At 52.1% G+C, this 16,962-nt stretch overlaps 1 protein-coding gene across 1 annotated transcript in view; it reads right to left on the minus strand.

The window, feature by feature from the left end:
- Window positions 1-16,962, minus strand: part of CUNH10orf90 (chromosome unknown C10orf90 homolog) — a 320,876-nt gene that overhangs the window by 292,904 nt on the left and 11,010 nt on the right. The gene's annotated exons all lie outside the window — the stretch shown is intronic.

Consider the following 16,962-nt stretch of genomic DNA (forward strand, 5'->3'; position numbering starts at 1 on the left):
TCACATATACCAACAAATATATAGACATTATAAAGGACAAGTTCATCTGCAACAGAACCATCAAGGCCACAGATGAAATAGAACTGTGTGCTTTTTTTGGATTATTATACCTTGCAGGAGCTTATAGGGCAAATAGACAAAGTTTGGAGGAACTTTGGAGTAAAGATGGGGATGGAGTTGAAAAATTTGGCCTTGTTATGTCCATAAACAGATTCAAGCTTCTAATTCGTTGCCTTCGGTTTGACGACAGAACTACCCGAACCGAACGTAAAACACATGACCGACTTGCTCCAATTCGTGATATATTCCAAAAATTTGTTGAAAACTGTAAAAAAAGCTATTGCCCTGGAGAGAATCTCACTATTGACGAAATGCTCCCTGGTTTTCGTGGTAAATGTGCCTTTCGTCAATATATTCCATCAAAGCCTAACAAATATGGAATAAAAATGTATGCCCTTGTTGATGCCAGTAAGACCTACACTGACAACCTGGAAGTTTATGCAGGAAAACAACCAGAAGGTCCTTACTGTGTCAGCAACAAACCCAGTGATGTTGTAAAAAGACTGGCTGAGCCCTTATTTGGATCGGGTCGCAATATAACAGCTGACAATTGGTTTTCAAATTGTGATCTGATTGATTATCTGAAAATGCAGAAGCTTTCATATGTCGGACCTGTAAGAAAAAATAAAAAAGAATTGCCTACACAGTTTGTAAGTGTGAAAGGGAGACAACAGTACAGCAGTATGTTTGCATTCCATAATGGAAAGGTTTTGGTTTCCTATGTACCACAAGCAAAAAAAATTGTACTTCTTCTATCAACACTTCATGATGATGATGCCATCGATCCTGGGACTGAGGCACAAAAAAACCCCAGAGATAATTACATTTTATAATGCAACCAAAGGGGGTGTTGATACAGCTGATCAGATGTGCTCAACTTTCAACGTCAGCAGAAACACCAAACGCTGGCCAATGGTCATATTTTTTGCTATGTTGAATTTGGGTGGTATAAATTCACAAGTCATTTACCTTGAAAACAAGCTTGAACCACTCCGTAGACGATTCTATCTGAAAAAATTGGCCCATGAACTAGTGCTTGGAGAGCTACGCAGGAGAAGTATGAAAACAATCGGTATCCCCTCTCGCCTTCAAGTTCAGCTCAAAAGATTCCGCCCAGAAGATGATAGTGAAAATTCACCACCTGCACCACCTCCCAAAAGAAGGAGATGCACCACCTGCACCACGGAAAGCGGAATCAGAAGGCTTTCTAATTATGAATGTCACAAATGTCATAATGCAATCTGCCTGACACATGCAAAAATGATGTGTAATTCTTGCTCTTTGCTCTGCAAGTGTAATTTTTCTGGGGAAACTTCAGGATCTAATTCTGATTGAATATGTGTTTAATAGTACTTAAGGTACCTTAAAATTAAGCTTGTTTCCATAAATTTTCTTTGTAGAGTTTTTTGACAGAGTCGAACTGGGGACTATTTGGCGGGAGTTTTGAAATGTTTGTATTTCAGAGTTATTAGTTTTATGTTAAGTAAATGGGTTTTTTTGCACCTGATTATGTGTAGTCTCTTTTATTACATCCCTATGAAGGTCACTGATCACTTTTAGAGCACTGAAATTGCAAACATTAGATATTATAGGTATTTTTCTAGCCTGCGCCTGACAGTCACATTGTATGTGAACTCGTTAGAACCGATATTGTATGTGACAGAGGGTGAACCGCACTCCACAGGTGGCGTAGTCGGACATTATATAACCTATATACATCTACTACCCTTGCATTGACCACCTGGGTCACGGACCGGGTCACCGCCATGGTGACTACAACCCCCAGCATCTACAGGCCCGGTTCCGGGTGCCCCACAGCCCAGGGGGCGCGTCACATGCATACAGTGCTGAAAAGACATGGGAACAGCATGGGGAAGACCTCTGGAAGCATCTCTGACTCCCAAGTCACTGCCTAAAAGTGTGCCCATCATAAGTGATCCTTGGCGCATGCGAAGATGCCTCCCGCCATGAACCTGTCGTTGCAGACTTGCAACAATCACCATCCACGTCCTTATCACACTGCAGCATTCAGTTGTCCCTACCCCACTCCTTGGAATGCAAGCGCAAGTATGCAGGCAGCCACCCACCCACCCACAGGCTGCAATACTATACTGCCAAATTTTTGACAGCTGCTTGCACTTGAAATGTGGCCTTTTAGGCTCGTGGAGGCGGAAACTTTTCACAACCTCATGCCGGCGGCACTATATTTCCCAGTATCGCCTCCGCCTTCCACAAGCACGGGTCCCACAACATTACCCGTGCCCTCCCCAGTGCACTTACTGGGAAGTACCACCTAACCACAAACACGTGGACAGGTGAATGTGGCTAGGGATGGTACGAAGCCAGTCCACAACATTTTTTTGCTGAGAGTTGTATTTAGCTCGGTGAAAGAACTGGCATAGAGGGAAACCGTATCTACCCTGCGTGTCATTTCTCCCAGGAAGTCCTCTAAAGCTGCTTGCACTTGAAATGTGGCCTGAACATTACTGCTGGTACTTTTCTGTGGGAATTTGCTTGCCTCCTACCAGCCTGGAATATTTCCAGCAAACTATGGTACGACGCCATGGTATTAGCACTGCCCCCCGTACCAGTAGCGAAGCCATCCCCAATTTCCTTCTCAGGAATTTTATTTGGTAGACTGAGTGGTTGCCCAAATACATTTTCTCACAAAGGAGCTGAAAGATAGAGTGGCTGTAGGTGCAAGTTTCTCCAGCCTGTTAGATATTAGAGGGTGAACGGCAGCACATTGGATCAGTAGTTAGCACTGAAGCCTTGCAGCGCTGGGATCCTGGGTTCAAATCCCAGCAAGGACCACATCTGCAAGGACTTTGTATGTTCTCCCCGTGTTTGCATGTGTTTCCTCCTCAGTAAAAAAGCAGCCATAGAGTGTCCGGGAACCTTCCCACACACCTTTCTTAGCCAGGACTGCTTCTCAGCAGGGTTGGACGGTCCCACCAGAGAATCCCCTGGTGTGCCTTAGCTTCTACCTCAGACATGCACCCCACTGTCTCTGTGAATTATTACTGCTGGGCCATCACCCACTGCACTAGACTGCACCACAACCGCTACCTCAACATCTATAACATCTCAGCACAGCCCTGGAGCTTAGCTCTACCTGTGGAGAGCTGAACCAACTTTGCTGCATTAACAACAGCTCCAGAGGAACTGCTCCGCTGCGGCGGCTCCATATAGCCGCATACCACAGGTAGCGTCATGAACATTAAACATAAAAACTATAATCCTTTTCTATAAATCCCTTTTATTGACCGTCCTGGGTCACGGACCGGGTCACCGCCACTGTGACATCTCCCCTAGCAACGACCGGCCCGGCACCGATTACCCCACGGCCCAGGGGGCGCGTCACAAGGGCTGCCAAAAATTTGTACGTAACCCAATACCCCTTTGAAGAGACATAGAGGAGGGTCTCAGTAAAAAAAATGTTCCCATTATAAAGGAGCGGGTCTCCTATAGTGGTAATGCCCATGCTGTGACTGCAAGGGCTGCCAAAATTTGGGAAAAACCCCACTAAGAATTTAAAGACACATAGAGCAGGGCCACAGTAACAAGGTACGACATGTTCCCATTAGAAAGGAGAGGGTATGCTATACAGTTATAGGGTATACAGTGAGTGCAACGGTTGACCAATTTTAGAAAAAACCCCACTAAGAATTTAAAAACACACGGAGCAGGGCCACAGTAACAAGTACGACATGTTCCCATTCGAAAGGAGAGGGTCAGCTATACAGTTATAGGGTATGCAGTGAGTCCAACGGCTGACCAATTTTAGGAAAAACCCATTAAGAATTTAAAGACACACAGAGCAGGGCCACAGTAATGACAAATTCCCATTAGAAAGGAGAGAGTCTCCCATAGTGTTGGCCTATGCAGTGAATGCAAGGGCTGCCAAAAATTTGGAGGCACTTAAATGACCCTTCGAAGAGATGTGGAGGAGGGCCTCATAACAATTTTTTCCCATTAGAAAGGAGCGGGCCTCCTATACTTGTAATGCCCATGCACTAAGTGTATGGGCTGACAAACATTTACCCCTTGGGGGGTAAACATGAACATACTGTATAAAAAATTTTTTTTGTTGGCATCATAAACACCCTTTAAAAAATTATGTGGGTGTTGCATCACGGACCACGGTCACCCTGGTGATATGGTGGTGGAGGATGAGGAGAAGGAGGAGGACAAGAGCAAATAGCCAAAATCAGGAAGCGTATACTCATGTGTGGGTGTGAAAAGGTGCATGGGAATCCACCTCCCAAGAAAAGACACTGGATTTGAGTTTATGTTACACTGCTATCAGTCAGTGGTGTTGAGAAGTCTGGCCCAATCCAGCCCTTGTTCATTTTTATAAGAGTCAGTCTGTCAGCATTTTCAGTTGACAGGTGGATGCGCTTATCAGTTATAATTCCACCAGCGGCACTAAAAACCCGCTCTGATAAAACGCTGGCAGCAGCGCAGGCCAGGACCTCCAAGGCATAGAGAGCCAGTTCATTCCACGTATCCAGCTGTAGTATCGGCGTCTCTGTCCCCTGACAGGCTGAGACGCCGTCCCTCTTACCGCCGTACTCCCGGCCCGGTGTCTTCCGGCTCTCCTGCTTCTGCTGCCAGCGCGCGCAGCTTCCCGGGCACTGTGCTTTGGGGCGCATGCGTGCGTGCTCCCTTCTTCTTAAAGGGGCCGGGCACACCGTCCTAAGGAGTCCCCGGCCAATGGCCGGAGGTCCACTCATATAAAAGGCACCTCCTCCAAAATGGAGGTGCCCGTGCAAGGTTGTAGCTTTGTGTCCTAAACTCTGCTTCAGCCCTCAGGTCCCGCTGCTAGTCTGACTACCAGTCCAGTCTGCCATCCTGACTACCAGTCCAGTCCGCCAGCCTGACTACCAGTCCAGTCCGCCAGCGTCACTACCAGTCCAGTCCGCCAGCCTCACTACCAGTTCAGTCCGCCAGTCCTGTCCGCCTGCCTGACTACCAGTCCAGTCCGCCAGCCTGACTACCTGTCTCCGCCAGCCAAGTGTACTCTCCAGCCTGACGGTCTGCCTACGATCCAAACCCGCCAGTCTGTCTATGGGCCTGGCTTGCCTGCCTACCCGGAGAACGTACCAGTTACCTGCCGTGCCTATCAGCCAGCCTACCTGGAGGCTCCTACCAGTTACCTGCCGTGCCTATCAGTCAGCCTTCCTGGACGCTCCTGCCAGTTACCCGTGGGAGTCACCTGCTCTCATACAAGGACAGGCCCAGAGTAGCACCTGGTCCCTCTGTTCGGTCCTTCCCTGGTTCACGGAGTCGATTGAGATGCCGTGCGACCTTGGTCAGACCGAGTTGATACCTAGTTACGCCCCTCTGGTCTCTCCTTGCGCCGCAGCACAGAGGTTCCACCACCCGGATCCGTAACAGTTTGCATGGGCCATGGAACCCGGTGGCCCCCAGGCTCCTTCGCTTGCTGACCTGTACCAGGAGATTTCTCGTCAGAGATCCCAACAGGAAACCATCCTGACCTACCTGTGGTCTGCCATCTCTCGCCTGGACGTGCTGTCTGTCCCACCTGTGCCCGCCTCGAGCCGAGCGACACCCGCTCCGTCGGCGCCGCTGCCTACCAATACCACGGCATCCAGCCTAGGACCCCGGCTTTCTGCGCCTTCTCGTTTTGGGGGTGACCTCGTCTTATGTCTGGGCTTTCTGAACCAGGGCACGCTGCACTTTTAACTTCTGGCACATCAGTTTCCCTTCGACCGGGTCTAGGTGGCGTTCATCATGTCTCACCTCACGGGGGAAGCATTGGCATGGCTAAACCCTCTATGGGAGAGAGGGGATTCCCTGGTGTTCGATCTTACGGCTTTCCTCACTGTCTTCCGGAGGGTCTTCGATGAGCCCGGACGAAGGATTTCTACTGCCTCCTCATTGCTCTGTCTCCGCCAAGGGAGTCTCATCGTGGACCAGTATGCCATACAGTTCCGTACCCTCGCTTCTGAGCTTGCCTGAGACAACGAGGCTGGTGTCCACCTTCTGGGAGGGTATTTCCGGTCGGATTAAGGACGAGCTAGCCGACCGGGACATTCCTACCACCCTGGATGACCTGGTGTCACTAGCTACCCGGATTGACATCCGTTTCCTAGAACATGCTAAGGAGACTACCCGGGAGAGAAGATTTCCTCGTCTTGCTCCTGTTTTCCAGAAACCTGCCTCCCAACCAGCAACTCCCCGGGCACGCTCGCCCGAACCTATGCAGATCGACCGGACCAAGATGGTCAAGTCTCGCCAAGAAACACGCCGAGCCGAGGGGAGCTGTTTCTACAGTGGTGTTAAGGAGCACCTGATCCTTTCCTGTCCGGTGAAGCCGGGAAACTCTCGGAGAGGTCATCCTAGGCAAGAGTAAATCCTCTCCGTTCTTGACTTTATCCGTCTCTATTTCCTGTGGAGAGAACTGCTTCTTTGAAACCGCCCATCTGGATTTTGGAGCCGCTGGGAATCTCATTTCCCTGTCCCTTGTAGAGAAGTATCAGATTCCTACCAAACCTCTGGCTGAACCATTGGCAGTCGCTTCCATGGATGGAAGACTCCTTCCGGTGACCATCTTGCTCATCACTGCGCCCGTAACCCTTCAGATGGGATTGCTGCACTCGGAGAGGATCTCCTTCCATGTGCTTTCTGGACTCTCTCACTCCCTTTTGCTAGGTCTACCCTGGCTACAGAAACATGAGATTGCCATGAGACCTGTCTGGTCCCGGTTCCCCCGGCTCGACCTCCGTCTACTCCGGCTAATTTACCTGGTCTACCGGCACCTTACTGGTCCTATGCAGATGTCTTCGACAAGAAGGAAGCAGAGACACTGCCACCTCATAGGCCATATGATTGCCCTATCGACCTGGTACCTGGTGCCACTCCACCCCATGGGCGTATTTACCCGTTGTCGTTGGCCGAAACCCAGGCCATGTCGGAGTACATCGAAGAAAATCTGGCTAGGGGATTCATCCAGAAATCTACCTCCCCGGCTGGAGCCGGATTCTTCTTCATAAAAAAGAAAGACGGTTCACTACGCCCCTGTATCGATTATAGGGGACTCAACCAGATTACTAACAAAAACAAATACCGCCTGCCGCTCATCTCTGAGCTGTTCGTCCGCCTTAAAGGCGCGAAGATCTTCACCAAGCTCGATCTTCGGGGGCGTATAACTTGGTCCGGATCCGCCAAGGAGACGCGTGGAAGACCCCATTAAATACCCGGGATGGCCACTATGAATACCTTGTGATGCCCTTCGGCCTCTGTAATGCTCCAGCCATCTTCCAAGAGTTAGTTAACGACATCTTCCGTGACCTCTTATATTCTTGCGTGGTTGTGTACCTGGACGACATCTTGGTCTTCTCTCCAGATCTTCCCACACACCGGAGGGATGTTCGTCAGGTCTTGCTTAGACTCAGGCAGAATAACCTATACGCAAAATTTGAAAAATGCCTCTTCGAGCAGACCTCTCTTCCGTTCCTGGGTTATATTATCTCTAAGACAGGTCTACAGATGGACCCCGAGAAGGTCTCTGCCGTCTTAAAGTGGCCCCGTCCGGAGGGGTTGAAGGCGATTCAGCGATTCCTGGGCTTTGCCAACTATTACCGTCTCTTCATCCCACATTTCTCTTCCTGGAATGCTCCCATCTCTGCGCTCACCCGTAAGGGAGCAAATCCTAAGGAATGGCCGTCTGAAGCGGAGGAGGCTTTCCTCTCCTTAAAACAAGCCTTCTCTTCTGCCCCAGTGCTGCACCGTCCGGATTGCAACAAACAGTTCTTTCTGGAGGTTGATGCTTCCTCTTCCGGAGCCGGAGCGGTGCTCACCCAGAAATCTCCGTCCGGGAGAATGGTAACCTGCGGCTTCTTCTCCAAGCTCTTCTCCTCGTCCGAGCGCAACTACTCCATAGGAGACGGAGAACTGCTAGCCATCAAATTGGTGCAGGAGGAGTGGCGTTACCTGCTTGAGGGGGCTCTGCACCCGGTGGTCATCTACACTGACCACAAAAACCTGGCATATCTACAGAATGTCCAAAGACTCAATCCGCGTCAGGCCCGGTGGTCTTTGTTCTTCGCCCGCTTCAACCTTACCCTACATTACCGCCCTGTGGACAAGAACGTTAAAGCCGACGCCTTGTCCCTATCCTTCCTGTCTTCCGATCAAGAGGAGGAGCCTATGCATATCATCGATCCCTCCAAAGTGATGAATGTGGCCCCCTTGGACCTGTCTCGTCTCCCACCCGGTAAGACGTTTGTAGCGGTTCCCGATCGTAAGAAGGTTCTTCACTGGGGTCATTCATCTAAACTAGCCGGCCATGCTGGCCAGAAGAAGACCTTCCTGCTCATTACCCAGCATTACTGATGGCCTGCGCAAGGATGTGGTAGACTTCGTCATGGCCTGTTCATCCTGTGCCCGCAACAAGGTTCCCAGACATCTTCCAGCCGGCCTTCTCCTGCCTCTTCCCGTACCTGCAGCCCCGTGGGAACACATTGCTATGGACTTTATTACTGATCTCCCTGTTTCTGCCGGTTGTACTGTCATTTGGGTGGACGCTGACCGCTTTTCTAAAATGGCCCACTTCATCCCTCTGCCTGGTCTCCCGTCTGCATCTGTGCTGGCTAAGGACTTCATCCATCACATCTTTCGTCTCCACGGCCTACCCCTCCACATTGTGTCTGATCGCGGGGTTTACTTTGCGCTTCTGGAGAGCTATGTGTAAGCTGCTGGATGTCACCCTGGATTTCTCCTCTGCTTACCATCCGCAGTCCAATGGCCAAGTGGAACGTATCAACCAGATCCTTACCAGCTTCCTCCGGCACTTCGTCAACGCTCACTATACCGATTGGGTAGAGCTCCTACCATGGGCCGAGTTCTCCTATAACAACCATGAGAGCGAATCATATTCCAAGTCCCCGTTCTTTGTGGTCTACGGTCAACATCCCCGGATTCCGTTTCCCGTCTCCGCTTCAGTGGACAACCCGGCCGTGGAGTCTCTGGTCAGCGAATTTTCCACCATTTGGGAAGACACTAGGAGACATGCTGATAAGAGACGCCTGGACCCCCCTTAATTCACCGGGAGACGAGGTTTGGCTCTCCTCCAAACATGTTCGTCTCAAATTATCCTCCTATAAGTTGGGTCCACGGTTCATCAGTCCATTTGAAGTCCTCAAGAAAATCAACCGAGTAGCCTACAAGTTAAAACTCCCGGCCACCTTACGGATTCCCAACTCCTTCCACATATCTCTCCTCAAACCAGTTGTGCTTAATTCTTTTTCCGACAATCCAGGTACCCTCCCAGCTCCGGTCTCCGCTGAGGACGTCTATGAGGTAGAGAACATTCTGGCCACCAAGAGGGTAAGAGGAAAAAACTTTTTTCTGGTGGATTGGAAGGGGTTTGGCCCAGAGGAGAGAACTTGGGAACCGAGGGAGAACATCCACGCCCCGCTTCTCCTTAAAAAAATTCTTTCCGGCCTAAAAAAGAGGGGGCGTAAAGGGGGGGTATTGTAGTATCGGCGTCTCTGTCCCCTGACAGGCAGAAGCGCCGTCCGTCTTACCGCCGCGCTCCCGGCCCAGCGTCTTCCGGCTCTCCTGCAGCTGCTGCCGGCGTGCGCAGCTTCCAGGGCACTGTGCTTAGGGTGCACGCTCTTAAAGGGGCCGCGCGCGCTGTCATAAGGAGTCCCCGGCCAATGGCCGGAGGTCCTCTCATATAAAAGGCACCTCCTCCAAAATGGAGGTGCCCGTGCAAGGTTGTAGCTTTGTGTCCTAAACTCTGCTTCAGCCCTCAGGTCCCGCTGCTAGTCTGACTACCAGTCTAGTCCACCAGCCTGACTACCAGTCCAGTCCGCCAGCCTGACTACCAGTCCAGTCCGCCAGCTTGACTACCAGTCCAGTCCACCAGCCTGATTACCAGTTCAGTCCGCCAGTCTGACTACCAGTCCTGTCCGCCAGCCTGACTACCTGTCTCCGCCAGCCAAGTGTACTCTCCAGCCCGACGGTCTGCCTACGATACAAACCCCCCAGTCTGTCTATGGGCCTGGCTTGCCTGCCTACCCAGAGAACGTACCAGTTACCTGCTGTGCCTATCAGCCAGCCTACCTGGAGGCTCCTACCAGTTACCTGCCGTGCCTATCAGCCAGCCTACCTGGGGGCTCCTACCAGTTACCTGCCATGCCTATCAGCCAGCCTACCTGGAGGCTCCTGCCAGTTACCCGTGGGAGTCACCTGCTCTCATACAAGGACAGGCCCAGAGTAGCACCTGGTCCCTCTGCATGGTCTTTCCCTGGTTCACGGAGTTGATTGAGCCGCAGTGTGACCTTGGTCAGTCCGAGTTGATACCTAGTTACGCCCCTCTGGTCCCTCCTTGCTCCGCAGCACAGAGGTTCCACCACCCAGATCCGTAACACCAGCTTGGATACCCAATAGTTATAAGGCACAGAGGAATCATGGAGGACGTTGGTACGGTCGGCAAGGTACTCCCTCAGCATCTTCCCAAACTTTGCACTCCTTGTGAGAGTACCCCGCGCCTCAGGGCCAGTGCGATGGGAGGGGCTGAGAAAACTGTCCCAGAACTTTGACAGTGTTCCCCTGCCTCTGCTGGATTGAAGTTGTGTCTCTCTCTCGCCTGTACTCCTTGGTTGTCCAACGAAGTGTGCCCTCTGCCGCCAGCGTTTTCAGATGGGAATTTTTTTAATAGTTCCGCAACAAGGGCCTTCTGGTACTGCCCCATTTTTGTAGACCTGTCCGCCTCAGGAATAAGAGATATAAAGTTCTCCTTGTAGCGTGGGTCTAGAAGTGTCACCAACCAGTAATGACTGTCACCCAAAATTTTGAGAATTTGAGGGTCATGGGAAAGGCAGCGTAACATAAACTCAGCCATGCGTGCCAGATTACTAACAGGCAAGATTTCCGTGTCCTCACCAAGAGGATGACTGACCATGCTCTCCTCCTCCTCCTCTCTGTCCTCTGGCCATCCACGCTGAACAGACGGTATGACAGTGTGCAGGTAGTACCGTCTATAGTGCATGAAACTAGCTCCTGTCCTTCATCCTCCTCCTCCTCTTCCTCATTGTCACCTTATCCACGTTGGGATGAGATAAGGCTTGGCTGTGTGTAATCACCCTGTATGGTTCCTTACTCCATTTCATCGTGCTCCGCCTGCAATGCATCCTCTTTGATTGTGAGCAGAGAGCGTTTCAGAAGACTGAGAAGCGGGATGGTGACGCTAATTATGGCGTCATCGCCGCTCACCATTTTGGTGGAGTCCTCAAAGTTTTGTAGGATGGTACATATGTCTGACATCCATGTCCACTCCTGAGGTCTTATGTGTGGAGTCTGAACTGAATACCGACGGCCTTGTTGATGCTGGTACTCAACAACTGCCCTCTTCTGCTCACAAATCTTTCCCAACATCTGCAGTGTAGTTTTCCAACGCGTGGAGACATCACACACCAGTCTGTGAGCCGGAAGCTGCAAACGCTGCTGAAACACTGCAAGGGCAGCGGATGCTGTAGCTGACTTTCTAAAATGGACACACAGGCGGCGTACTTTAACAAGCAGATCCGGCAGCTCTGGGTAGGATTTGAGAAACCGCTGAACCACGAGGTTAAGCACATGGGCCAGGCATGGTACGTGTGTGAGCTCGCCTCGCCTCAGAGCCGCCACCAGGTTCAGGCCATTGTCACACACGACCATGCCTGGCTGTAGGTTCATAGGTGTGAGCCACAGATCTGCCTGCTCTTTCAGAGCTGTCCACAACTCTTCAGCATTGTGCGGTTTTTCACCTAAGCATATTAGCTCCAGCACAGCCTGTTGCCGCTTGGCCGAGGCAGTGCTGCAGTGCTTCCAGCTTGTGACTGATGTGGTCATTTCGGAGATGGAGGCTGAAGAGGAGGAGGAGGCTGAGGAGGGTGAGGTGCAGGAGCTGAAGACCGTGGGGGCAGCCCTGATTCACCTTTGGCCCGCAATCCTTGGAGTCGGCAGGACTTGTTCCGTCCCAAGGTCCGACTGGGTCCTGACTTCCACAATGTTAACCCAGTGTGCCGTCAGCGAGATGTACCATCCCTGCCCACAAGCACTTGTCCACGTGTCCATGGTTAGGTGGACTTTACCGGTTACTGCGTTGTTGAGAGCACGGCTAATGTTTTGGGACACGTGCTTGTGTAATGCGGGGACGGCACACTTGGAGAAATGGTGGCGGCTGGGGACCGAGTACCGAGGGACGGCCGCCGCCATCAGGTTGCGGAATGCTTCCGTCTCCACGAGCCTAAAAGGCAACATTTCGAGCGCAAGCAGTCGTGAAATGTGAGAATTTAGTAGTGTGGCCTGTGGGGCGTTGGCTGCATATTTGCGCTTGCGTTCCAATGACTGGGGTATGGACAACTGAACGCTGCGCTGGGACAAGGACATGGACGTGCTTCCTGATGCTGCTGCTTGAGAGTGTGCAACGACAGGTGCAGGGCAGGAGGCGTCTTCGCATGCACCATGGACAGGGGATTGGCTTGCATGCACAGCAGCGGAAGAAGCAATGGTGCCACCCGCAGACACTGTATCTGGACACTGGGGTTTGGCCCACAAAGTCGGGTGCTTTGCTGCCATGTGCGTGATCATGCTGGTGGTGGTCAGGCTGGTCGTTTTGCTACCCCTGCTGATGCTGGCCTGGCAGGTGGTGCAAATGGCCTTTTTGGGGTTATCGGCAGAGTCTTTAAAAAACAACCAGACTCGGGAAGACCTAACAGTTGTACTGGCAACTTCCTTCGTGTTGGTGTTATGGGGAACGGTTGCCTGCCTTCTGTCTGCGGCCACCACACTGCTTCTTCTTGCCTGTTGGGGTGCTCTGCCTCCCTCTCCCTGTGTGCTGCTGTCCTCGCTCTGCAAGTCCTCCTGCCAGGTTGGGTCAGTTACTATATCATCAACCACCTTGTCTTCCACTTCCGCACCCTGGACCTCCTCCTGACTTTCTGGCAATTGTATCTCATCATCGTCCACCTCTTGTGACAATCTCTCACCGTCGCCTTCGTGTGACCGTGGCTGCTCAAATATTTGGGCATCGCTACACGTGATCTCCTCTTGCTCCGCTTCAAGTGGACCGGGCGAGAGGCCCGAATCTCTAAATGGAAAAGTGAACAGCTCTTCAGAGTGTCCAAGTGTGGGATCATTTGTCTCTGGGTATTTGGCATGGTGGGAGGAAGGAGGATCAGGGTGAGGAATATGCGGTCCAGACTCACGGCTATTGAGACTTGACCATGTGGAAGACAGGGTGGTGGTTTTTGCTAAGTGACTGGAAGCATTATCCGCTATCCAACCAACAACCTTTTGACACTGCTCTGGGTTTAATAGTGGTGTGCTGCGGTCCCCTAGAAATTGGGACAGGAAGGTCAGGCGAGAAGATATGGGTGTTTGTTGTGGCACAATTTCGGCTTGCCCACGGCCTTGTCCTCGGCCTCTGCATGCACCATTATCATCACGTCTAGTTCCCCGTCCCCTGCCACGTGCCTTGCCCATTTTAAATGGAGGACAGTATCTTCCACGCTCACTACAAATGACTGAGTTTGGAGCGAACTTATATGTGATCCGTGTGATAGAGAAAACAGAGTTTTAAATACCTGGCCTGTAGGTAAATAGTTTGAACAGCAAACTGCTGTGAATTGCTTCAATGACACACTAAAGGAAATTTTTAATGGAGGCCAGAAATGGCAGTATTTTCTGACAACGTATATGTGATCCATTTGATGGAGAAAACACAGTTTTAAATAGCTGGATTTCTAGCGCTCTAATATGCAAAGGACCTGGCTGTAATCTGCAGTGCCAACAAGCAAATGGCGCAGAAAAAACGGTGTTCTCTGGATTGCTTTTTAAGCAAATAATGAGGATTAAGATCCAAAGAAAAGTATTCCTGGCCCCTGAGACCTGGGCCTTTGTATAGAAATATCTAACAGCAGCAGAAGGCAGAATTGGAATGGAGCCTCTTGTGCTATATGCACTGCAGTCTGCTATATACACCGCCTGCCTGATATCTCTGCAGATATCTCAGCACTGTTTGTTAAGATGGATATGTGTAATGTACGGTTTTTCTCCCTACACTACCTAATGCACGATCAAATCTCTCCCTGACACAGCAGCACCTCTCCCTACACTGTCTGATCCGGAGTGACTGTGACGAGCATGGCGGCGCCAGGTCTGAGATTGACCTGATGGCACTGTGTGGCCAGCCAATCACTGTAATGCCCACAACCAACATGGCTGTAGCGTCGGCGTCCCTGCCTCCTGCTAGGCAGGGACGCCGTTCCCCTCACCTCTCCGCTCCGTGCCCGGCGTCCTCCTCCCGCTCTGCTGGCAGTGCGCGCTGCTTCCCGGTCACTGTGCTTAGGGTGCGCGCGCGCTCCCTCTCTCTTAAAGGGGACGCGTGCGCCGTCCTAAGGAGTCCCCGGCCAATGGCCGGAGGATCTCACCATATATAAGGCACCTCCTCCAAAATGGAGGTGCCCGAGCAATGTTGTTGCAAAGCCTTTCAACTCTGCTTCAGCCCTCAGGTCCCGTTGCCAGCTTGTTTTCCAGTGCTGTCTACCTGCTTGCAATCCTGCGGTCCGACAGTCTTCCTACCAGCATCTGCCAGTCTGTCTATGGATCAGTCCGCCTGCGGACCAGGAAGCACCTGCCAGATACCTGCCTGATACCTGCCTGATACCTGTCTACCTGCTTGCAATCCTGCGGTCCGACAGTCTGCCTACCAGCACCTGCCAGTCTGTCTATGGATCAGTCCGCCCGCGGACCAGGAAGCACCTGCCAGATACCTGCCTGATACCTGCTGTGACCACCTGCCTGTCCGGAGACTCTTACCCTGCTGTCACTTGCCGTGACCACCTGCCTGTCCAGAGACTCTTATCCTGCTGTCACTTGCCGTGACCACCTGCCTGTCGAGAGACTCTTACCCTGCTGTCACTTGCCGTGACCACCCGCCTGTCTAGAGACTCTTATCCTGCTGTCACTTGCCGTGACCACCCGCCTGTCAAGAGACTGTCCCCGTCACTCGCCGTGACCTCCTGCCCTTCTACCCAGAGACTATCCCTGTCACTTGACGTGACTGCCTGCCCGCTTTCCCTGAGAGCCACCCGCTTCCTTACAAGGACTGCCCCTTTGTATAGTAGCTCAGAGGTTCCACCTCCCAGACCCGTTACAGTTTGCTCGGGCCATGGAACCCGGTGGCACCCAAGCTCCCTCGCTCTCGGACCTATGTCATGAACTATCCCGTCAGCGGTCCCAACAGGACTCCATCTTGGGCCACCTGCGTAGTGTTAACTCCCTCCTGGACACACTGACCGCCTCATCGGGAGCTGCTTCCACCCGCACAACTACTACTCCGGCAGCGCCGCTGCCCATCAACACCATGGCATCCCTTCCCGGTCCACGCCTTTCCGCCCCGCCTCATTTTGGTGGAGATCCCGGCCTGGCACGAGGCTTCATTAACCAGTGCACCCTGCACTTTGAACTTTTGGCATACCAGTTCACCACTGACCGAGCCAAGGTGCCTTCATCATGTCCCATCTCACTGGGGAGGCACTGGCTTGGCTAAATCCTCTATGGGAGAGAGAAGACCCCCTGGTATCCAACCTGCCAGCCTTTCTCACGGCCTTCCGGAAAGTCTTCGACGAACCAGGACGAAAGACCTCATCCGCCTCATCTCTGCTACGCCTCCGTCAAGGGAGTCTCGTCGTGGGCCAATATGCCATACGGTTCCGTACCCTTGCTTCCGAGCTTGCCTGGGATAATGAGGCACTGGTTTCCATCTTCTGGGAGGGCCTGTCCGGCCGGATTAAAGATGAACTTGCCGGTCGGGACATTCCTACCACTCTCGATGACTTAGTGACACTTGCCACCCGGATTGACATCCGGTTCCAGGAGCGCACCAAAGAGGTCACCCGTGAGAGGAGGTTTCCACGCCTTGCTCCTACTTTTCTGAATCCTGTCTCTTCCTCTGTAACTCCCCGGGCGCACTCGCCAGAGCCCATGCAGGTCGACCAAACAAAGATGGTCAAAACCCGTCAAGAGTCTCGCTGTGCCGAGGGGAGCTGTTTCTACTGTGGTAGTAAGGAGCACCGGATCCGTTCCTGCCCGGAGAGGTCGGGAAACGCCTGTGTCTAGGATCGCTCAGAGAGGTCGTCCTAGACAAGAATAAATCCTCTCCTTCTCTGATGCTGTCGGTCTCTATCATCTGCGGGGAGAACCATTACTTTGAACTTGCTCAACTTGATTCTGGAGCTGCCGGAAATCTCATTTCTCAGTCCCTGGTAGAGAAATACCGCATTCCCACCAAACTTCTGGCTGTACCCTTATCTGTCGCCTCCGTGGATGGGGGTCTCTTACCGCATCCCATCCAACTCATCACCGAATCCATAACTCTGCAGGTGGGAATGCTGCACTCTGAGAGCATCTTCTTCCATGTTCTGCCTGGACTCTCTCACTCCCTCTTGCTAGGCCTACCTTGGCTCCAGAGACATGCACCCGTGCTTGATTGGCAGACCGGAGAAGTCCTTCGCTGGGGGCAGGACTGCCATAAGACTTGTTTAGTTCCCGTTTGTCCTGCCCGTCCTTCTCCTACCCCAGCCAATCTTCCCGGCCTACCGGTTCCCTATTGGTCTTATGCGGACGTCTTTAACAAAAGAGAAGCAGAGACATTACCCCCTCATAGACCATACGATTGCCCAATCGACCTGATACCCGGCGCTACTCCTCCCCGTGAGCGTATTTACCCTTTGTCCGCTGCTGAAACCCGGTCCATGTCTGAATATATCGAGGAGAATCTGGCCCGGGGATTTATCTGGAAATCTACCTCCCCGGCGGGAGCAGGCTTCATCTTCGTCAAAAAGAAAGACGGCTCACTCCGTCCCTGTATAGACTATAGAGGCC

This window comes from Phyllobates terribilis, unplaced genomic scaffold, assembly GCF_046119375.1.
Source record: "Phyllobates terribilis strain yellow unplaced genomic scaffold, ASM4611937v1 Scaffold_5__5_contigs__length_657084704, whole genome shotgun sequence".
In the NCBI taxonomy this organism is placed as follows: domain Eukaryota; kingdom Metazoa; phylum Chordata; class Amphibia; order Anura; family Dendrobatidae; genus Phyllobates; species Phyllobates terribilis.